The sequence below is a fragment of the Lutra lutra genome, chromosome 8, assembly GCF_902655055.1.
Source record: "Lutra lutra chromosome 8, mLutLut1.2, whole genome shotgun sequence".
NCBI lineage: Eukaryota > Metazoa > Chordata > Mammalia > Carnivora > Mustelidae > Lutra > Lutra lutra.
The window spans coordinates 66,701,632-66,724,051 of NC_062285.1; the positions used below are offsets into that span (position 1 = coordinate 66,701,632).

The 22,420-nt window shown below is 34.0% G+C and overlaps 1 protein-coding gene and 1 pseudogene across 3 annotated transcripts in view; one reads left to right on the top strand and one right to left on the bottom strand.

Moving 5' to 3' along the window:
* CNTN1 (contactin 1) overlaps window positions 1-22,420 on the bottom strand; it is a 375,956-nt gene that overhangs the window by 189,802 nt on the left and 163,734 nt on the right. The window lies entirely within an intron of this gene.
* LOC125107472 (non-histone chromosomal protein HMG-17-like) lies at window positions 7,690-7,954 on the top strand (annotated as a pseudogene).

Below are 22,420 nucleotides of genomic sequence, written 5' to 3' on the forward strand. Positions count from 1 at the left end.
TTAAACATACCTATAGCATATGATCCAGTAGTCACTCTCCTTACAAATGACTTCAGGATTAGTCCAGTATCTTTATCACTCTTAGAATTTACAATGGATATATTTGTATTTGACTTTTATTGATAATTTTTGTGAAGTTTTAGGGACTGATATCCCATAAGTAGTACTCCCGTAAAGGAAATTACTTATCTGTTGAACACCTACTACATTCCAGATACTGGACACATATATTTTACATATATTTTACCTTCAAAATAACCTAGAAGTAACTGCTTTTCATCTTAATCAACAAATCAAGAAAATGAAGTTAAGCAGTTAACACTACTTGCCAATGATAATATATGATGGTACTTGGATCCTAACATCTTCATCCACAGCACAGTGCTCATTTTTATTTTTCTCATCATTGAAATATACATATAACAGTTCAACTCTGCCAGGTTATCTGCTAAGCTCTTTACATGAATTCCCTCTCCTAATACCATCATAACACCCTGCGATGGTTAATATAATTATCCACGTGAGGGCATATTTTCAGAGAGACTGAGTATATTTCTTTTGTTATTGTGGTAAAAAATGTACATCACAATATTTACCATTTTAACCATTTTTAACTGTAGAGTTCCACAGCATTAAGAATACTCACATTGTTGTGTAATCATCGCCACTATTCATCTCCAGGTCTTTTTAATATTCCCAAACTGAAGTTACAGTGCCTTTTAATATTAGGAATATGATATGGTCTTCCTCTATTTACGGCCCACTAAATTTAAAATAATAATAATAATAATAATAATAATAATAATAATAATAAATGTGTTAATGTGGTCCACAAGGTTCTGCTTTGTCTAATTCCTGCTTGCCTATCACATGCTTTTCTATGTCTGACTCATGGATTTCTCAGAGTGGAATCTAAACATTCCTTAGAGAAGTTGTCTCTCAATCCACAAGTGAAATAATGGTTTTCCTATTGCACTTTCATAGTTCCCTGTGCCTTTCCTTCATTGTAAGTATTGCATTTTATGGTTAAATAATTATCAATGCATGATGCCCCCATTGGTCTATAAGCTTCAAAAGGGAAAGCTCCAGAATCTATCACATGCCTTTATACAGGAAATGTTGAATGAACACTTTTTAAATCCTTGAATCGATAAGTTAACAAATGCCTTGAGAGTATAATTATTTCATTGACCTAAAAATAATAATTATGTAATATTGTACCATACCTGAAGAGATAAACCGAGGAGACTGAATAAAGAAGGAAGAATATACCTGTTGCCTGTTCCCTTTCCTCAATCACATTCTAATTGTACTGTCATATTTAACTGTCTTGGTAATTTCATTTTGTTTTAAATCACTCATGACATCCACTATCTTTGTCTTTTCCTCTTCACATTGTGGCTAAAATCCATTCAATGAGGGTCAGTGATTCCAATTACAAGTCTAGCCACTTCTCACCAACTTTTTAAAGAATCTCCCTAGTTTATTTGTAAATAAATTACGTGAACAGATGGAAAGTGAATTTGCTGAGATAGCAGATTGAACCCTTACAGATAATAACTTGAGAAGGGAATGTTCAATGCTTTAAGTTTTTATAGCTCCATTCAAAATATTTTTTAAGGATTTGCAATGACTGGTTCCATGAAGCAACTACTCCGCTGCTCCAGGACTATATACTTACTGGCATGCTATTGTGGGGTAAAGTGAGAGGCAGTTGGGGGAGTGAGGCTTGTTCTTTGATCACAAGAGTGGGCATCTCTCACATTGTTCAACTTTGTTTTGTTTGTGTAGAGCCAGCCATCTGGCCAGACTCTTACTCTGTATTCTGAACCGATAAAGTGCTCCTGTAGACATTGTACTTGCTGTCTTCCCTAGCAATAAAGAAATAGAAATGTACAAAGAATAATTGCTAGCAAAAGAACAAATAAACAAACATACACAAGCATATTTGTTTATTTTTCATTTAAGCACAGTTCTTTAAATACCTAATCTTTAGTCTACAATAAATAATCACAAGTTAAGATTGCAAACCATGACCCAATCTATTCCTCTGTTTCCTAGAAACCATGGGTGACTAAGTTGTAACTTGAATTGTGTCTTCAATATTGTCTTTTAACACTCAAAATACTGTTTTTTAAAATTTAAACTAAGGTATCTATAAAGAATCTTTTTTATAATGTGTAGTTATTTAACAGATTCCTATGGAAAAGTAATAACTGATTTTTTTTGAATGTGGATTCTTTTAAAAATATGAATACATTAAGGAAATTGATAATACAACCACACTGCTTTCAAATATAAAAAGTCTATAATAGAGAATAAGAACATTTAAATCATTATGAAGTAAAGTTAATCAGAATATAAATAAGGCTTAAATTTGTCACCATGAATTGGGACTAGTGATTCTCAGGCTTTTATGGCTATGAACTCCTTCTGATAATCTAATGAAAGCTGTTTAACATCTCCTCCAAATAATGCAAACTCATACACAACATTTGATAGATACTATGTGAAGACTATGAACTAGTTTTAAAGATCTGTATGGACAGCACCCATGGCTGTGCTGTCCCGGTTTATCAAGTGTTTATCAAGTGCTTTCCATGGAACCTGAAACATGGAAAACAGCCACCGAATATCTCTTAAGTACACGAATTCAGCATTACTCTGGAGGCTTATGCAATATAGTACAAAATGAAGTAAAAACTCAGATTTTAAACAATTAGGAAAGAGGAGGCAAAACTATTATTTTCTTATTATGTGATTATATACAAGAATAGGAAAGAAAATGGATTTAAATGAAATACTAGAATTAAGAGCAAAGTAGCAATACAGAAGATAAATATAAACCAGACAATGGCTTTCTTGTGTATTAACAATAAACACTTAAAAATAAGAAAAATAAAGCCCTTATGTACAACATTAAACACAATTACCGAGTAGTACTCTGAATAGTGTGAAAAAATTTTTAAAAACTGTAATTATTTACTGATATATCTAAAAACAGCATTGAAAAAATTGGAGAAATACAGCTTTTTCTTTGGTAAAAAGATTCAATATTATTAATTTTTCCAAAGCATCATACTTGCAATCAAAATAGAAATGGGATCTCTCTAAACTTGACAGACTAGGTCTCAATTTCATTTGAGGATTAAAAATGGATGAAAATGACATTAAGAACATTTTGAAACAAATAATAGCTCATGATATAAACACACTTATCACTAACTACTTTACATGTATTTAATCCTCACAGTAAACCTCTGAGCCAAATGACATAAATATCTCAATTTTACAGATAGAGAAATGAAAAAACAAATATGTAAAGCAATTTACCCAAGGTCATATAGTTAATTAGTTTGGATGCTGGGATTTATACCCACACAGTTCAGCTCTAGAGTTCAGGTGCTTGAATACTGTGCCAAATTCTTTCCCAAGACTAATAAAATGAGAAAAATCCCAGCAGAAAGAAAACCACAAAATAAAGCTCCATAAATTAAAGTGTGATGCTTGGGACACCTGGGTGGCTCAGTCATTAGGCATTTGCCTTTGGCTCAGGTCATGATCCCAGGGTCCTGGGATCTGACCACATCAGGCTCCCTGCTCAGCGGGAAGCCTGCTTCTCCTTCTCCCACTCCCCCTGCTTATGTTCGGTCTCTCGCTGGGTCTCTCTCTATCAAATAAATAAATAAGATCTTTACAAAAATAAAGTGTGATGTTCTTCCAAGAATAAACAGATTCAATAATAGGTAACATTTCCTGGGCATTTACTATGTGCCATACACTTTAGATATATTATGTTGTTTACCCCTCACAATTACCCTGTGATACAGACTCTTTCTTTGTGTTCATTTCAGAGATGACATAACTGAGGCACATAGATTAAGCAATTTGCCAAAGATAAGGATGTTATTATGAAGAGGAACTAAGATTTGAACCCAGTCAATATAAACTCAGATGAATTAAAGGTTGAAATGTAAAAAATCAAACCCACTAAAGAAAAACTAATAGGAAAAGGAAAAAACATATCCCAATCTCTGAATAAAAGAAAACACAATGGAGAATTTTTAAATTGCATATACTGAAAATTATTAGTGAATTTAAAAGTTAAAGTATAGACTGGGAAAAGCTTCAAAAAGATTACAGACATAGCTATACAGAACTCGGAGCAACAGATGTGAAAAAAAATATTAAGATCACAATAGATAAATTGATAAAACACATGAAAGAAAAAAATTAATGATTAAAAAAATAAACCAAAAAATGCAAGTTTTAAGAAATGTTATGTATATTTTATTTGATCAAATTTTTAAAGCATTAAAATTAATATTCATTGCCAGTATGGATGCAATGATTAATATTTTCTAATATCACTACAAGAAGCAGTAACCAAGACAATCTTTTGAGAAAATAATTTAGTAATATGTATTAGAGATTTTTAAAAAGCTCAGATATTTTGATACAGTGATTCTCCATAAGAATGCTATTCTAATAAAATAACTGTAGTTATTTATATTTTAATTAAGTAAAATGATAAATTATCAAGGAGGCCTTAAAATTATGCATCATAATAATCAGAATCACAAAAAACTTTACTTTTATGTAAAAAAGCAGGACTAAATATAATAGATTATAACCTCAAAAATGAAAGGTACACAATAGGTTCTCAACTGAATAGAAGGTAGGAAGGGATAGAGAAGATGGGAAAAAATATTGGCAGTAAAACTATAAGACAAAGTTTTAGAAATACATCAAGGTTCACCATAAATTACAATAAATATAAATGGGTTAAACTAATTTATCTGCTAGAGGACAGAATTTCAGAACTTAAAAAAAAACAAAACCCAAGTTTTTACGTAGCATTACTGAGTATTTAGAAGAAATAAAATTGTGAAGTAATAATACCAAATTATTATTTGGTATAGATTTGGTAAATATATTTGGTAAATATAGATTATTTCTGTGTGGCATTATGGGTGATCTCTGTTATCTTCTTTATATTTTCTACAATCCAAATTGTCCTGTGATTAAGGATACATTAATATAAAGTAATTAAAGCAAAAATAAGATGATTTTATTTTTATGTTTTTGTGTATTTTGTAAAGTGATTATTTTGACAAAATATCATTATAGGCTTACAATTTTATCCTTGCCAAAATAAATAACAGAATATGTAGAAGTATCAGTGCAACATAAATAAAACTATTTTTAAAATTAAGCTCTATAAGTAACCCAATAATAGATTACCTCGGGTACAGCTTTAATAGATTATTTCCTATTTTCTACATCAGAACATGCTATTGCTACACTTTTTTGTTGCAGGATGGAAGATAGCTTTGTAGGGGATTTCATCCTCAAACCGTGTTTCACAGCAGCATCCTTAAAGCCAGAGGGATTTTTTGGTATCTGTGGAGAATGCTTAAAAACATCTCTCTTCTCTTGTGAATAAACAGTGTGAATTGGGCCAGCAGGCAGTTGCAAAGGAAGAAAAGGAATATCAATTCTATAATCACTAGAATTTTCTTATTTGCTTTGGAACACTATGATGTCTATGCTTTAAGTTTGGGGAAATGTATTTGCATTTTTTTCAGTCATATGATTTCAGTAATACTTTTAATTGTAAATATTTGGACTGAAAAAGAATAGATACTATAACTGTATCATCCTTATTTTCTCAAGACCAGAAATAATTAGCAAGTGAATCTAAGGAATACCTCTAACTTAGAAGATCAGACTTCTCATTAGATGAGTCATTCTCTACCTTGAATGAAAATACCTGGACTCTTTTAAAACACACCCATGTCCAGGTTGAAAACCCCAGTTATTCTGTCTGGAGTGATGATTAAAAACTCCTCAGGTGATGGTAACATATGGCTTGAATTGAAAACCATTGCATTGTTAGTGTTCCCAGTACTGTCTTTGTTTCCCTCACAGTATTGTAGCAAGTATGCAGTAAGTGACAGCTAATCTGGAATGAAAGATGATCTGCAGGAATACCTTAAATATACTAATTTATACATCAGTTTGCTATAATGAGTCAAATATAAAGTTTAAATAATGATACCATACAAATCCAAAATGAAAAGTCAAAACCTTTAAAATGAATTTTACTATAAACTATGTTACTTATACTAAATAATGACTCTGTTAAAAAGGATTTTATATGTACAGGTGTGTTGATATTTATATTTCCTTCAGAAGGGTGTGTATATCACATGGGCTTATGGAAGGCTGAATACTATTTTTTTTTTTCTGAATACTATTTTGTATTGTACTGTAACACACCATGAAAGTGGCACAGACCTGAAGGGTGAGCAACAGGTGAAAAAAATCACATAAGTATGTGTCCTTTAAAAGGGCTAGTCCCTATGGTCATAGAAGAGGGGAATAAATAGTTTTTATATCACTCAGTTTTCTGTGTTACACATTCCAGACAGTATATAAAGAATTCTCTGAGATCTGAAAGCAAAAATAATCTAGGACATTTACCATCTATTTTCAGTCTTCACAGCTTTATAATTATCTACTTTTATTATTCTTTTTTTATTTTCTTTTTTTTTCCAAAGATTTTTATTTATTTATTTGACAGACAGGACCCTGGGATCATGACCTGAGCCGAAGGCAGAGGCTTAACCCACTGAGCCACCCAGGCGCCCCTACTTTTATTATTCTTTTTTTTTTTTTTTAAGATTTTATTTATTTATTTGACAGAGAGAAATCACAAGTAGGCAGAGAGGCAGGCAGAGAGAGAGGAGGAAGCAGGCTCCCTGCTGAGCAGAAAGCCCAATGTGGGACTTGAACCCAGGACCTGGGATCATGACCTGAGCCGAAGGCAGCGGCTTAACCCACTGAGCCACCCAGGCGCCCCTACTTTTATTATTCTTAATGACGTGTTTCTTCTTGTCTGTAATGTCTTCATTGTTTTTTGTTTAAAGATTTTATTTATTTATTTGAGAGATTAAAGATTTTATTTATTTGTTTGAGAGATTAAAGATTTTATTTATTTATTTGAGAGAGAGCACAGAGGCAGAGTGAGATAGAGTAGAAGTCTCCCTGCTGTGCAGGGAAGCCCCATGCCAGGCTCCATCTCAGGACCCTGAGGCCATGACCAGAGCTGAAGGCAGATACTTAACTGACTGAGCCACCCAGGCACCCTCTGTGTAACAGTCTTAGAATCAAATTTTAAAAAGGCACAAATAAACTGATGAGGTTTATTTAGCCCATTTAACCCAATGTCTAAGTAATCAGAATGAATCACTAATAGAATTTAAGTTATTTCAAAATGCCTGCTTGTTCAACTTTTTCCATAAGTATCTGTCTGTATATCTACTGGCCTGATACTTAGCTCTTTTGTTTACTTATCCAATCATAATCAAGGTTAATTCTTAGAAAATTGAGAAGTGATCCAAATTTATCTCGGGTTATTTTTGCTCCACTTCTAGGTCTCTTTCTTGACCCTGTGCCCTTTCTCTCTCACTACCTGATGCCAATTGTAATAAGGCTCCTATCTCCTATCTTCCTCTTCCCTCCCCAAAATTATTTTCTAATCATTCACAGTAAGTTATAAATGCCATAAAAATCATTTTACAGAGCAGTGTGAACAAGAAGGGGCAAGAATGTCCCCTGACCAGCTAAAGCCCATGCACCGCTGCACAACCCGTCCAGGGCTTAAGTCCTGCTGCTGTTGCCACCATGCCCAAGAGTGAGGCTGAAGGGGATGCTAAAGAAGGTAAAACCAAGGTGAAGGATGAGCCATCAAGAGGACCTGCAAGGTTATCTGCTAAACATGCTCCTCCAAAGCCAAAGTCCTGCAAAAAAGGGCGAGAAGGCACCCAAAGGGTAAAAGGGGAAAGTTGATGCTGGCGAGGATGGGAATAACCCTGCAGGAAACAGAGATGCCACAACAGACCAAGCAGAGAAAGCTGAAGGAGCTGAAGGTGCTGGAGATGCCAAGTGAAGTGTGTGAATTTTTGATAACTGTGTACTTCTGGTGACTGTACACTTCAAAATACTGTTTTTAATCAAGTTTTATAAAAATGCAGAATTTTGCTTTACTTCTTTTTAAGGTATGTTTTTAGCACACAGAGCACTTCATTATTTTGGGGGAAATGGCATATGTCACTAATAGAACATTTTCAAAGCTAGACTGATACAAGGGAAAAATACCTTTCCCTTCTAGTTTTGAGAAACTTCCTCTTGGTTCTCAGGAGGAGGGAATCCTTTGCTACCTTGGCACAAACACTTTGGTGATGTGGAAAAACTAAAATTCATTTTTATATGTCTTCTTCTCTCTGCCTTCAACAGAGACTTGACTCCCTTAAACCCAGAGACCTGCTGGAGCCTGACCCCAAGAAATGGTTCCCAGTACGTCAGGCAATCTGGACTTTACGGAGTCACTACTGAGATGGTGTTTCTCAAAATAGTTCCTTTTTTAGCTTGTAGATTTTCAGATTGATAATTCTGCCATTTTCATTTCATTTCCTGAAAGTCAGAGTCAGGTTATGAAAAGTTGTCAAACAACATGCTAAATGTGAAATATCAAACCTCACTCTAAACTTTTCCCTGTTCAGAGCACCACATGAAGACTTCATTGGGTTTTATAGCGGCTTTCTAATGTTGGTAGTCCATCGAAGAAGGGAGTTTGAGAGTTGTATGCTGTTAACAATCATCTGCCCATGTACTGCCTAAAATACCATGATTGTTTATGAAAAGTATCTTTAAAAAGCTACATGCAGTTTGGCTTGGGAAAAAAATCATTTCACATATCCAAAAATAAATAACATTTTACAAAGGAGGCAAATGGTCTAAACTGAATATACAGAATACAGTTCCATTTTTCCCCAACTACAAATGCCTGATATGTGAAATTAGGTTCCTCAAATTTTACTTTCAAATCAGACCCGATTAATCAGAATTCAAATTGGGGAAAAGTTGGACAACATGGTATATAATAATCACCTACACAAGATCTATATGAATGAATGTGGTAATATCTATACACAATGCTACCAAACTAGTAACTGTGAAATTCTTAGCTATTTTTGATTTTCTGATTACCCTTTTTTTTAAATTAACATACAATATATTATTTGTTCCAGGGGTACAGGTCTGTGATTCATCAGTCTTACACAATTCACAGCACTCACCATAGCACATACCCTCCCCAGTGTCCATCACCTGGCCACCTCATCCCTCCCACCTTCCTCCCCTCCAGCAAACCTCAGTTTGTTTCCTCAGATTAAGTCTCTTACTATTCATCTTCCTCTCTGGTTTCATCTTGTTTCATTTTTCCCTCCCTTCCCCTAGGATCCTCTGTCTTATTTCTTAAATTCCTCATATCAATGAGATCATATGATAATTGTGTTGCTCTAACTTATTTCACTTAGCATAATACCCTCTAGTTCCATCCACATCATTGCAAAGGGCAAGGTTTCATTTTTTTATGGCTGCATAGTATTCCATTGTGTATATATACCTCATCTTCTTTATCTATTCATCTGTTGATGGACATCTAGGCTCTTACCATAGTTGGGCTATTGTGGACATTGCTGCTATAAACAATCAGGTGCATGTGCCCTTTTGGATCACTACATTTGTATCTTTAGGATAAATACCCAGCAGTGCAACTGCTGGGTTGTAGGATAGCTCTATTAATGACCCATTTTTGTAAGAAAATGGCTATAGCCATGGTTTACAAAATAGAGGTCCCATAGGGTGCTTAAAAATATTTAAGTGAAACCCAACCACATTGTTTCTCAGACTTAAGTACATATTAAATAGATCTGTTAGGTATTTATTTTGGTGTAGGGGTGCTATGAGTAAAACTGACTGAGATATTAAGGGTGATATAATTTTAAAAAGTTTGGGAACCTCTGGGCCATAGTATAACTCTAAATCATGTGTAACTATGAAAATATGTAATACTGAAATAGCTAATGGATCATCAAGCTCATCATCATCATAATCATCATCATTATCATCATCACCACCACCAACAATAGCTAATTAATCAACAAGTTCTACCAAGTTAACCTTGAAAAATTTTGCTCTTTCCATTTCAATTTATATAGATCAAATTCATACAATTTATAGCTATAGTATTTGGTCTTCCTGTGACCAGGCTTTCTTTCTTCCAATCCATTTCTATACTGCTGTCATATAACAATCTTAAATAAATGTTTGGGTTGATTTTTATCTTCCAAAACCCACATTGCACTTGGTGTACTCTGTCTCTCTTTCTCTCCACATAATACAAAAAACCTTCCTTTGGGAAACAATCCTTCATCAATTCTTATTTATATGGGTATGGGGAATAATACATAGGTTCTATGCCCAGCCAGTCATAAATTTAAATTATTGAATTATTTTATCAATAAGAGTTATGATTAAGGGATAGATTTGTGATCCACACCTGATAAATCTGTATAATTCTTTAGCCACATAATTGGCTCAATTTCAAGCACAAAATATAGTACCATTATTCGGAGTCAACAGAAATTTGTCTCTTTTTTCCTGGACATAATCCTAGGAGGATATAAGCCTAGAACTGAGGGAAAGTAACATATGGAGCCTAGGATTAAAAACAGAGTTCAGAGGAAGATTAAAAACCCATTCCTTATATCATCTGTACTCTTGAGATATTCCCAAAGCCCTCCTTACTAAACTTTTCAGTGATTACTTTCTTCAGTCAGCTATAGTTGGGTTATCTAAAAATGATCACCAAAGGAATTTTTAAGTGAGGCACAATCTTTCACTATGTCATTTACTTGCTTAAGAGTAAATTCTTTTTTGCCCAGAACACCAATTGCAAATATCCTGTCTAGTGACTAAAATCTGTCTTTTCAAAAACTTTCACTTCTATATCATTTAAACAAAAATCTGTTTGTACCCTACATTCAAACCAGGAGATTTAACACTACTGAAAAGATGGCTGTGCTTTACTTAATAAATTTATTTGTTTCTACTTAGGAAGAAAGGAAGAAATCTATCTATCCATAGAAACTCAGCAAAAGAGAATCCTCTTTCTAAAAAAAACTTCTTAAATCATTGAACTCACAATGATCTTTCAACCTCTAATAACTCGTTTGTACTAGATTTCTTGATACTCAATAAAGAGTTACTGAATGAATATGTATTCTTAGTATGTATCAGCTAAATAGCCTTTTCTTTATTGGTACTCTGTCATATTTCTCTGTTGATAATATTTTGTTTATATTTATCACCCCAAGCAAACTCCTCCCAAAAAGAACACTTTGTATTATAATACTCTATAGAGTAATATATTCCTTATAACAATCAACACCAAATTCCCTGAAACAAAGTATTATTATAGATATTTTTGTAATTTATATTTAGCTTACTCAATGTTAATTATTTTCATATAGCATATAATTATCACTAAGAACTACTTGCTTCTAAAGAGTTACCTATTTTTTACTTGCCACAAATCTGTAGGTGTACAACAAACTATGAAATAAAGTTGTACTCAATCTAAAAGTCACAATATATGTAGGATTGATTATAGTGAAAAACTTATGTATCTCTATGATCTTCTTATCCTTTCTTATTACAGAAGATTGGATTTTACTCCTATACATTGGAAATCAAGAACAAGACTGGGAGGATTTTCTTATTCCAGACTTCAGTAAGTTTTTCAATTTCCTTCCTTGTTTCCCGACACATGTCTTGCTATTTTGTGGTGATAATATTAGTCCCTTCTTCAATCCTAATCTTCTCACTTCTTTCCTGATTTTACTCCTCTTGTTCCTAACCTCTATCACTTGATTCGTTTTGCATAACATGTAAGAAAGGACAGAGAAAAAGACGACCATTTTGGGTTCAGTTTAAAATGCTTCAATTAATTTCTTCTTGGGAATCACATGTCTTGTATTTCTTCAAGCAGCAAGATCTTTGTTGTTTTCTGATTTTTTTTTTTAACTAAGTTAAGGGATCCTAGAGAACATATACCAAAGAAATGGACTTTGCTTTATTGTAGGAGGGATATAGGAAAGTCTTCTGGAGTACTAGTAAATAAAATACTGATTAGATAATTACTCTTCCAAAAGAGATGCTGATGAGTATTCTGTAGGGAAAGGACAAACTGGGCTGTGTATAATATTTGATAAATGATTTAATATATGTAATTGAGGTCATCATAATACTCAAAATCTCAACTTGAAGAACCATGACATTGATTTAGCTCTTGCACATGATCCACCCCCAAGGCACAGCTTAGTTACTAATCAATCTCTTAATAAACCAAGGCAGGGAGATCTGACCTCACTGCCCTTCAGACTCCCCAGTCATGTTAACTTTATTTGCATAATAGTATTAATTTTACATGGAATTCAAAAATTAGTCCAAAACATCTCACGAGAAGCTAAATAGTATAAACAAATCTAATTAACACTTGGAAAGTGCACTAAGCATGTCAAACTCCTGAAGATTAAGATGATTCTTTCCATTGAAAAGAAACATTTTCAAATATGTTTAGGTTCCTAACTTTGATTCTTTCACACACACAAAAATTCTGGAGCAAAGACCAATGTTATATGAAATTTTACTTGAAAAATTACTGCAAGATGTTGTGGATACATTTGTTAATTCACTATGAGCCTATGTAATTGACCATATATACCATTTTGGGTGTTAACCTAGAACAATTACTGAATGCACAGTAGCAATTGCAAAACTTAAGGTATAAACTTTAAAAGTTGATGTAGAAAATGCTTACTAAATATCCCTGACAGAAGAGTTAAGATGGCAGAGGAATATTTGTCTTGTCACCCAAATATAGCTAGATAATTATCAAATCAATGGTTTGAGGATCCCCTGGGTCAGAAGAATAGGTGATGTCTAAATGCTGCACTGTTCCCAAGGATAGGAGCATGGAAGATGGCTGGTAACAGTGGGTCTAGGTGCCAGCTTTTTGCTCTGTATTGCCATAAACTGAGAACTGTTGTGGGGTTGAGCAACTGCTTTGCTAGGAGGGGTTCAACAAATATCAGAAGCATCGTGAGACACTCCCTGGTAGGAAAGGTGGGGGTCCATGCTGCAGAAGTCCCTAAAATTTGGAATTTTGAAACTCAGTCATGTGCCTGACATAAAAAAGCTGGAACACGGGCAGGATTAATACAGGGTTCTGATGGAAAGTGGGGAGACAAGAGTGATTGAATGCTCTTCTGTGAAGGCTCACTGAAGAATGGAGGGCACAAACTTTCAGCTCCAGGGCCAGAGAGAAGGATACTGCCATATTCATCCCATCCATCAGTGTTAAAAGCTTTCAGGGAGCAACCTAGTGGAATCCAGAGCCATTTATACCAAACCTGCTTCCCTGTACACTGGAGGCACATATCCACTAGAGCAGGTCCTTCCCCCAGGAGACCAGCACAAACAACTCACTTGCACCAAGTTTATTGATCATAGAGGGCTACAAAGCTTTAGCTCTAGGGGAGAATAGTATCTAACCTCCTTTGTACTTTTATTCTTTATTTTTTGTTATTATTTTTTCTTCACTTTCTTTTTTTTCAATTTTTATTGTTTTTTAAATTTTTATTTTTTATACATTTTTAATTTTTATTTTTTATACAATTTAATTTTATACATTTTATACATAATTAATTTTTTTCCTTTCTTTCTTATTTTGGGATCTGGTTTTTTTTTTTTTTAACAAGCAGACCAAAACACACCTGGGATCTAATTTTTTGTTCTTGCTGTTATTATTGTCATTGTTATTGGTTTTTTGTTTGTTTTCTTTTTCTCTCTTCTTTTCTTTTCTGGACAAAATAACAAGATGGAGAAATTCACCCAAAAGAAAAAATAGAAGACAGTGCTCACAGCCATTGGATTTAATCAATACAGATATAAGTGAGATGTATGACTAGAATTTAGAACAACAATTTTAAAGACACTAGCTGGTCTTGAAAAAGCATAGAATACTCTAGAGAATCATTTACTGTAGAAATAAAAGAACTAAAATCTAGTCAGGCCAAAATTAAACATGCTACAACCAAGAGGCAGTTCCAAGGAAGCCACAAAAATGAGGATGGACAAAACCAAGGAGTGAATCAGTGGTACAAAAGAAAAAATTATGTAAAATAATGTAAAAATTATGTAAAATAATGAAGCTGAAAAGAAGAAGTAAAGAAAGTTATTAGAACACAAAGGTAGACTTAGGGAAATCTGTGATTCCATACAATGAAATAATATCTGAATCATAGGAATCCCAGAAGAAGAAGAGCAGGAAAAGGGGGCAGAAGGTTTATTTTAACAAATAATAGGTAAGAACTTCCCTAATCTGGGAAAGGAAACAGGCATTCAAGTCCAAGAGGCAGAGAGAATGCCCCTCAAAATCAACAAAAACAGGTCAACATCGTGACATAACATAGTGAAACTTGAAAAATACAAAGATAAAGAGAGAATTCTGAAAGCAGCTCAGGAGAAAAGGTGCTTAACCTGAAAGGGTAGACACATAAGGCTAGCAGCAGACCTGTCCACAGAGACCTTGCAGGCCACACAGGACTGGTATGATATATTCAACACACTAAATGGGAAAAACATGCATCCAAGAAGACTTTACCCAGCAAGGTTATCATTCAGAATAGAAGGAGAGATAAAGAGTTTCCAAGACAAACAACAACTGAAGTTGTTCATAAACACTAAAACTCCCACGCAAGAAATATTAACAGGGAGTCTTTGAGCAGAAAGTGAGGCCAAAAGTAAGAAAGACTAGAAAGAAAGAGAGACAATATAGGGAAACAGTGACTTCACAGGTAATACAATGGCATTAAATTCATATCCTTCAATAATTACTCTGAATGTTAATGGACTAAATGCTCCAATCAAAAGACATAGAGCATCAGAATGGATTAAAAAAAAAGAAGACCCACTGATATGCTACCTAAAAGAGACTCATTTTAGACCCAAAGACACCTCCAGACTAAAAGTGAGGGAGAGGTGAAGAACAATTTATCATGCTAATGGACATCAAAAGACAATTGGAGTAGCCATCCTTACATCAGACAAACTAGATATTATAAAATAGACACTATAATAAGAGATGAAGGAGGAGTTATATCACAATAAAGGGGTCTATCTAACAAGAAGAGCCAACAATTTTAAGTATTTATGACCCTAATTTGGAAGCAGCCAAATATATAAATCAGTTAATAACAAAATTAAAGAAACTCTTTGATAATAATACAATAATAGGAGGGGACTTTAACACTCCACTCACAGCAATAGACAGATCATCTAAACAGAAGATCAAGGAAATAAGGGCTTTGAATTACACACTGGACCAGATGTACTAAACAGAAATATTCAGAGCATTTCATCCGAAAGCAGCAGAAAGGACATTCTTTTCAAGTGCATATGGGACATTCTCCAGAAGAGATCACATACTGGGTCACAAATCAGGACTCAACTGGTACAAAAAGACTGAGATCATACCATGCATATTTTCAGACCACAATATTATGAAACTTGAAGTCAACCACAAGAAAATATTAAGGAGGACCATAAATACAAGGAGGTTAAAGAATATCCTACTAAAGAATGAGTGGGTCACCAGGAAATTAAAGAAGAATTTAAAAAACATATGGAAGCAAATGAAAATGAAAACACAATAGTCCGAAAACTTTGGGATGTCACAAAGGTAGTCCTAAGAGGGGCAATACAACCTCAAGAAGCAAGAAAATTCTCAAATGCTGAACCTAACCTTATACCTAAAGAGCTGGAAAAAGAACAGTAAATAAAGTCTAAATCCAGCAAAAAAAAAGGGAAATAATAAGGAGTAGTACAAAAAACAATGATACAGAAATTTTAAAAAAAGGTAGAACAGATAAACAAAACTAGTAGCTGGTTCTTTGAAATAATTAACAAGATTGATAACCTCCTAGCCAAACTTATCAAAAAGAAAAGAGAAAGGACCTGATAAATAAAATCATGAATGAAAGAGATCACAACCAACATTGCAGAAATATAATTATAAGAAAATTTTTATGAGCAATTATATGCCAACAAATTAGGAAAACTGGGAAGAAATGGATAAATTCCTAGAAATATATAAACTACCAAAACTGAAACAGGAAGAAACAGAAAATCTGCACAGGCTCATAACTAGCAAAGAAATTGAAGCAGTAATCAAAAATCTCCTAGCAAAGAGTCGAGGGCTGGATGGCTTCTCAGGAGTATTCTACCAAACACAAACATTTTTTTTTTAAATAAAGATTTTATTTTTGTATTTGTCAGAGAGAGAGAGAGAGCACAAGCAGGGGAAATGGTAGGCAGAGGGAGAAGCGGGCTTCTTGCTCCATAGCCCCAATGCAGAACTCGATGCCAGGACCCTGGGATCATGACCTGAGCCAAAGGCAGACACTTAACTGACTAAGCTACCTAGGCATCCCAACTACAAAACATTTAAATAAGAAATAGTATCTCTTCTTCTGAAATTGTTCCAAAATCAGAAATAGAAGAAAAACTTACAAACTCATTCTATGAGGCCAGCATTACCTTGATCCCCAAACCAGACAGACACCACTAAAAACAAGAATTACAGGTCACAGATGCAAAAATTCTCACAGATGCAAAAATTCTCAGCAAGACACTAGGTAATCGAATCCAACAATATAGTAAAAGGATTACTGGGGTGTCTGTGTGGCTCAGACACTTGAGGATCTGCCTTTGGCTCAGGTCATGATCGCCAGGTCCTGGGATCGAGCCCCATTTTGGGCACCCAGCTCAGCAGGGAGTCTGCTTCTCCCTCTTCCTCTGCCTCTCCCCCGACTTGTGTACTCTCTTTCTTTCTAATGAACAAATAAAATCTTTAAAAAAATAAAAGGATTATTTACAACAACCACATGGGATTTATTCCTCAGCTACAAGGGTGGTTCAACATCCGTAAATAAATCAACATGATATATCACATTAATAAAAGAAAGGATAAGAACCATATGACCCTCTCAATAGAGGCATAAAAAGTATTTGACAAAAAATCATTTTTTCTTGATAAAAATCCCCAACAAAGTAGGAGTAGAAGGAACATATTTCAACATCCAAAAGGCATATAGGGAAGACCCACAGGTAAGATGATCCTCAGTGGGGAAAAATAGACATTTTCCCCTAAGATCAGGAACATGAAAGGGATGTATATTCTTACCACTGTTGTTCAACATAGTACTGGAAGTTCTAGCTCAATAATCAGAACCCCCCCAAAAGAAAAAGAAAGGAGGAAAAGGAAAAAAAAAAAAGAGGCATCTAAAACAGCAAAGAAGTCAAACTTTCATTCTTCACAGACAACATGATACTCTATGTAGAAAACCCAAAAGACTCCACTGAAAAATGGCTAGAATTGATACAGAAATTCAGCAGAGTCTCAGGATATAAAATCAATTCACAGAAGTCTGTTGCATTTCTATACACCGATAATGAAGCAACAGAAAGAGAAATCAAGTAATGAATCCCATTTACAATTGCATCGAAACCCGTAAGATACCTAGGAATAAACCTAACCAAAGAGGTAAAAGGCCTGTACTCTGGAAACTATAAAAACCTTATGAAGGAAATTGAAGAGGACACAAATGGAAAAATATTCCATACTCATGGATTGGAAGAAAAAATATTGTTAAAATGTCTATACTACCCAAAGCAAACTATGTATTCCAAGCAATCCTTATCAAAATACACCAACGCTTTTCAAAGAGCTAGAGAAAACAATCTTGAAATTTGTGTGGAACCACAAAAGACCCCAAATAGCCAAAGCAATCCTGAAAAAGCAAAGCTGAAGGCATCACAATTCCAGACTTCAAGCTACATTTCAAAGCTGTAGGTACTCTCACAAAAACAGACACGTAGATCAATGCAACAGAATAGAGAGCCCAGAAATGGACCCTCAACTCTATGGTCAACTAATCTTCCACAAAGCAGGAAAGAATATCCAATGGAAAAAAGACAGCCTCTTCAACAAATGGTGTTGGGAAAATTGGACAGCTACATGCAGAAGAATGGAACTAGACCACTTTCTTATATCATACAGAAAAATAAATTCAAAATGGATGAAAGACCTAAATGTGAGACAGGAATCCATCAAAATCCTAGAGGAGGACACAGGCAGCAACCTCTGTGACCTTGGCCGCAGCACCTTCTTGAAAGACACATTTCCAGAAGCAAGGGAAGCAAAAGCAAAAATGAACTATTGGGATTTCATCAGGATAAAAAGCTTCTGCACAGCAAACGAAAGAGTCAACAAAACTAAAAGGCAACCTATGGAATGGGAGAAATATTTGCAAATGACATATCTGGCAAAGAGTTAATATATAAAATTTGTAAAGAATTTATTAAACTCAACACCCCAAAAATAAAAAATCCAATTAAGAAATAGGCAGAATACATGGACAGACATTTCTTCAAAGAAGACATCCAAATGGCCAACAGACACATGAGAAAAATACTCAACATCACTCAGCATCAGGGAAAAACAAGTCAAAACCACAATGAGTTATTAACTCACACCTGTCAGAATGCCTAAAACAACACGGGAAACAACAGATGTTGGCAAGGATGCAGAGAAAGGGGAACCCTCTTACACTGTTGGTGGGAATGAAAACTAATGCAGGCACTCTCTAAAACAGTATGGAGGCTCTTCAAAAAATTAAAAATAAAACTACTCTCTGATCTAGCAATAGCACTACTAGGTATTTATCCAAAGCATATAAAAATAGTGATTCAAAAGGGGCACATGCACCCCAATGTTTATAGTAGCAATGTCCACAATAGCCAAAGTATGGAAAGAGCCCAGATGTCCATCAATGGATGAACAGATAATGAAGATGTGGTATACATATGTATATCCACAATGGAATATTACTCAGCCATCAAAAAGACTAAAATCTTGCCACTTGCAGTGACAGGAATAGAACTGAAGTATATTATGCTAAGCAAAATAAGTCAGTCAGAGAAAGACAAATACCATATGATTTCACTCATATGTGGAATTTAAGAAACAAAACAGATGAATATAGGGGAAGTGAAGGAAAAATAAAATAAGATAAAAACAGAGAGGGAGGAAAACCATAAGAGACTTTTAACTATAAGGAACAAACAATGTTACTGGAGGGGTATGGAGTGGGGGGATGGAGTAACTGGGCAATGGAGCAACTGGGCATTAAGGAAGGCACGTGATGTAATGAGCAGTGGGTGTTATATGCTACTGATGAATCACTAAATTCTAGTCCTGAAAATAATAATATGCTATACGTTAACTAACTTGAATTTAATAAAGTAAAACAAAATGAAATAAATAAAAAAATAAAATAATAAAATAAAAATCCCTGAACTTCAGTGAGTCCACTGTGGGAGAATTAAATGTAAGTGTTATGCTAGACATAATGGCACATTGGCTGGCAGTGGTGAAGGCTGTTGAAGAGAAAACATGCCGAGATGTTCAAAGAAGGTCACAAAATAAGAAAGCTCACATCCACAATTATTTTGGTGAAATTCAGTTTTTACAGCAAATCAAAAGCAGATGACTAATCATGATAGAAAATTAAAGCACACTTGAATTTTAGGTTTCAAAACATTTTACACAGTTCAAATATATCTAAGCTAAATTTTAAACACAATAATGGATAGAGGCAATCATATTGGATTTACCAGTTCCTTTACAAATATACTAAATTCATGAAAATTATATTATCATAAAGGTCTTTTATCAGAATTTGTTAAAAGAAGAAAATGATATGTATCCTACAGCTATACAATTATACTCCTGTCTTGAGGAAGCAGAAAAATCTCTCATTGCAGCAGGTGGGAAAAAAGAAAAGCTGATAACTAACATATGATCAGCATATATATTGAATAGAAAATATTTTGGTATGCAAATAAACATTAAAATATATTAATAACTATATTGGAGTTTTTTTTTTATTTCTGTGATGATAATTATATTTGCCTTACAAAAGCATTATGCTGTATTAAAAAACTTTGAAAATAAAGGTGGCCACATTGATAGTTTAGTTCCACTTCTAGTAAAGAAGACACATTATTCTAGGATGTGAATATCATTCGATACTAGTTGATTAAAATTTCCATGACATTCTATAAAGTTTAAATGTAACTTTATATCCAGTTTACTCTACAAAGTGTTTTTTTTTTTCAAAGCACTTTCGTTACTTTGATTTCAAGTCAATGAACATATAATTACTAAAATATACTTTTTAAAATTTGGTTCCAGAAGACTACAAAAATGCTTAAGCATTTGAGGTTTTTTTTTTCCCCTTTCACATGCTGTGTCTAAAAAACAAAGCTAATAAAATGGATGCATAGTGGCATCAATCCTAGAAAACTTATATGCATCAAAGATTAGAAAACCTTAAACAATAAGTTTGTTTTTATGAAATAATTTTAGCAATATTTAACTGCGGCTATTTCATGTTTTCCAAAGTCTTAGAAATAACATTCATATTGTCAATCACATCAATAACAAGTGATGCCTCAGTGGCTCTGCTGGTTGTGTCTGCTGCCTTTGACTCAAGTCATGATCCCAGGGTCCTGGGATTGAGTCCCTATTCTGGCTCCTTGCTCAGCACGGAGTCTGCTTCTCCCTCTGCCTGCTGCTTCCCCTGCTTGTGCTCTCTCTCTCTCTCTCTCTGACAAATAAATAAAATAAAACCTTTAAAAAAGAAAGAAAGAAAGAAATTTTGTACCCAAAATTTAAAGTTTGGTAATAAAAATCATCATTAGCCTAAAAAAATATGTATTTTTACCCTGAGAGAGACATTTTTACCTTCAAGTTCGATCATAGGAAGAGGTGTTGTTAACATAATTTCCTTAAAATTCAAGAGTAAGAATGTCTGCTTCTACTCTTTCTATTCAATATTATACTTGAACCCTGTATAATAAGGTCAGAAAAATTAATACAAAGGACAGAAAAATTTCACTATGAAATTTCACAGATAATATGATTGCCTAAACAGAAAACATAAAAGACAAATCACAAATTAAAGCTATTAATAGCACAGCAATTTTCTTCATATAAGGAACACCTGGGTGACTCAGTCAGTTAAGCCTCAGTCTGCCATCAGCTCAGATCATGATCCCAGGGTCCTGGAATCAAGCCCGGTGGGTATCAGGCTCCCTGTTCAGTGAGAGTCTGCTTCTCTCTTTGCCTGCCACTCCCTCTGCTTGTGTTCTCTCTTTCTCTCTTTGACAAATAAATAAATAAAAATCTTAGGGCACCTAGGTGGCTCAGTGGGTTAAGCCTCTGCCTTCAGCTCAGGTCATGATCTCAGGGTCCTGAGATGGAGCCCTGCATCGGGCTCTCTGCTTGGCAGGTAGCCTGCTTCCCCCTCTCTCTCTGCCTGCCTACTTGTGATCTCTCTCTCTCTGTCAAATAAATAAATAAAATCTTTTTTAAAATCTTTATTAAAATATTTTTCTCATATAAGATTAATTCTAAAAATCAGTTGCAGTCCTACAACAAGGAGAAAACAGTTAAAATATGATTTTAAAAATATCTACATTAGCAACAAAACTATTAGACATTTAGGAAAAAATTTCACAAAAGTAGTATGAAACCCTTCTGAAGAAAATTGCAAAATTTATAAGACTTTGAAGAATTGCTAATTTAATGAAGAAATATTGTTAAATGCCCAAGAATAAGAAAACTCAATATATTAATGATTTCAGTTTGCTCCCAAATTGATCTATAAACCAATACAATTCCTGTCAAAATACGAACAGAGTTTGATAGGGAATTTAATAAGATGATTTTAAAACTTATGTTGAAGAGCAAATAACCAAGAATAATCAAGACAATTTAAAAAAAGAAATAGGTGGGGTCCTTACTTCAGCAGATCCATGATTTATTATAATATTACAACTAAGACAGTTTAATAACAATTGCAGGTTGGAACAACAAATCACTGGATCAATATAGAAAGTCTAGAAGCAGACCCACCATACAAGGAGAACAGATAAATGATAGAAATAGCCCTGTAAGTACTAGGGGAGGATCGATTATTTAATAAATGGGAGCTGGAACTACTGATTATCCAACCAGCGATGACTCTGCCCTCAGATTAATTTTAAGTTTAGTAAAGAAAATAATTTGTAGACCAAAACTTTTAGAAAAAAAAGAAAAAAGAAATATATTTATGGCATCATGATAAGACATAATTTCTTCAAAAAATAAAAGCACAAATTACAATGGAAAGGGTTTACAAATTTGGCTATATTAAAAAAAAACTTTTTATTCATCAAAAGACACCATAAATAAAGTAAAACATCAATCTAGAACTCAAGGGAACCTATTTTTGATTCACATAACTACCAAAGTTTTATGTCCAGAATATGCTGAAAAAAGCCACACTAATCAATAAAGAAAAAGACGAGAGAGGAAAAAATTAGAAAAGTAAGCAGAGATTTT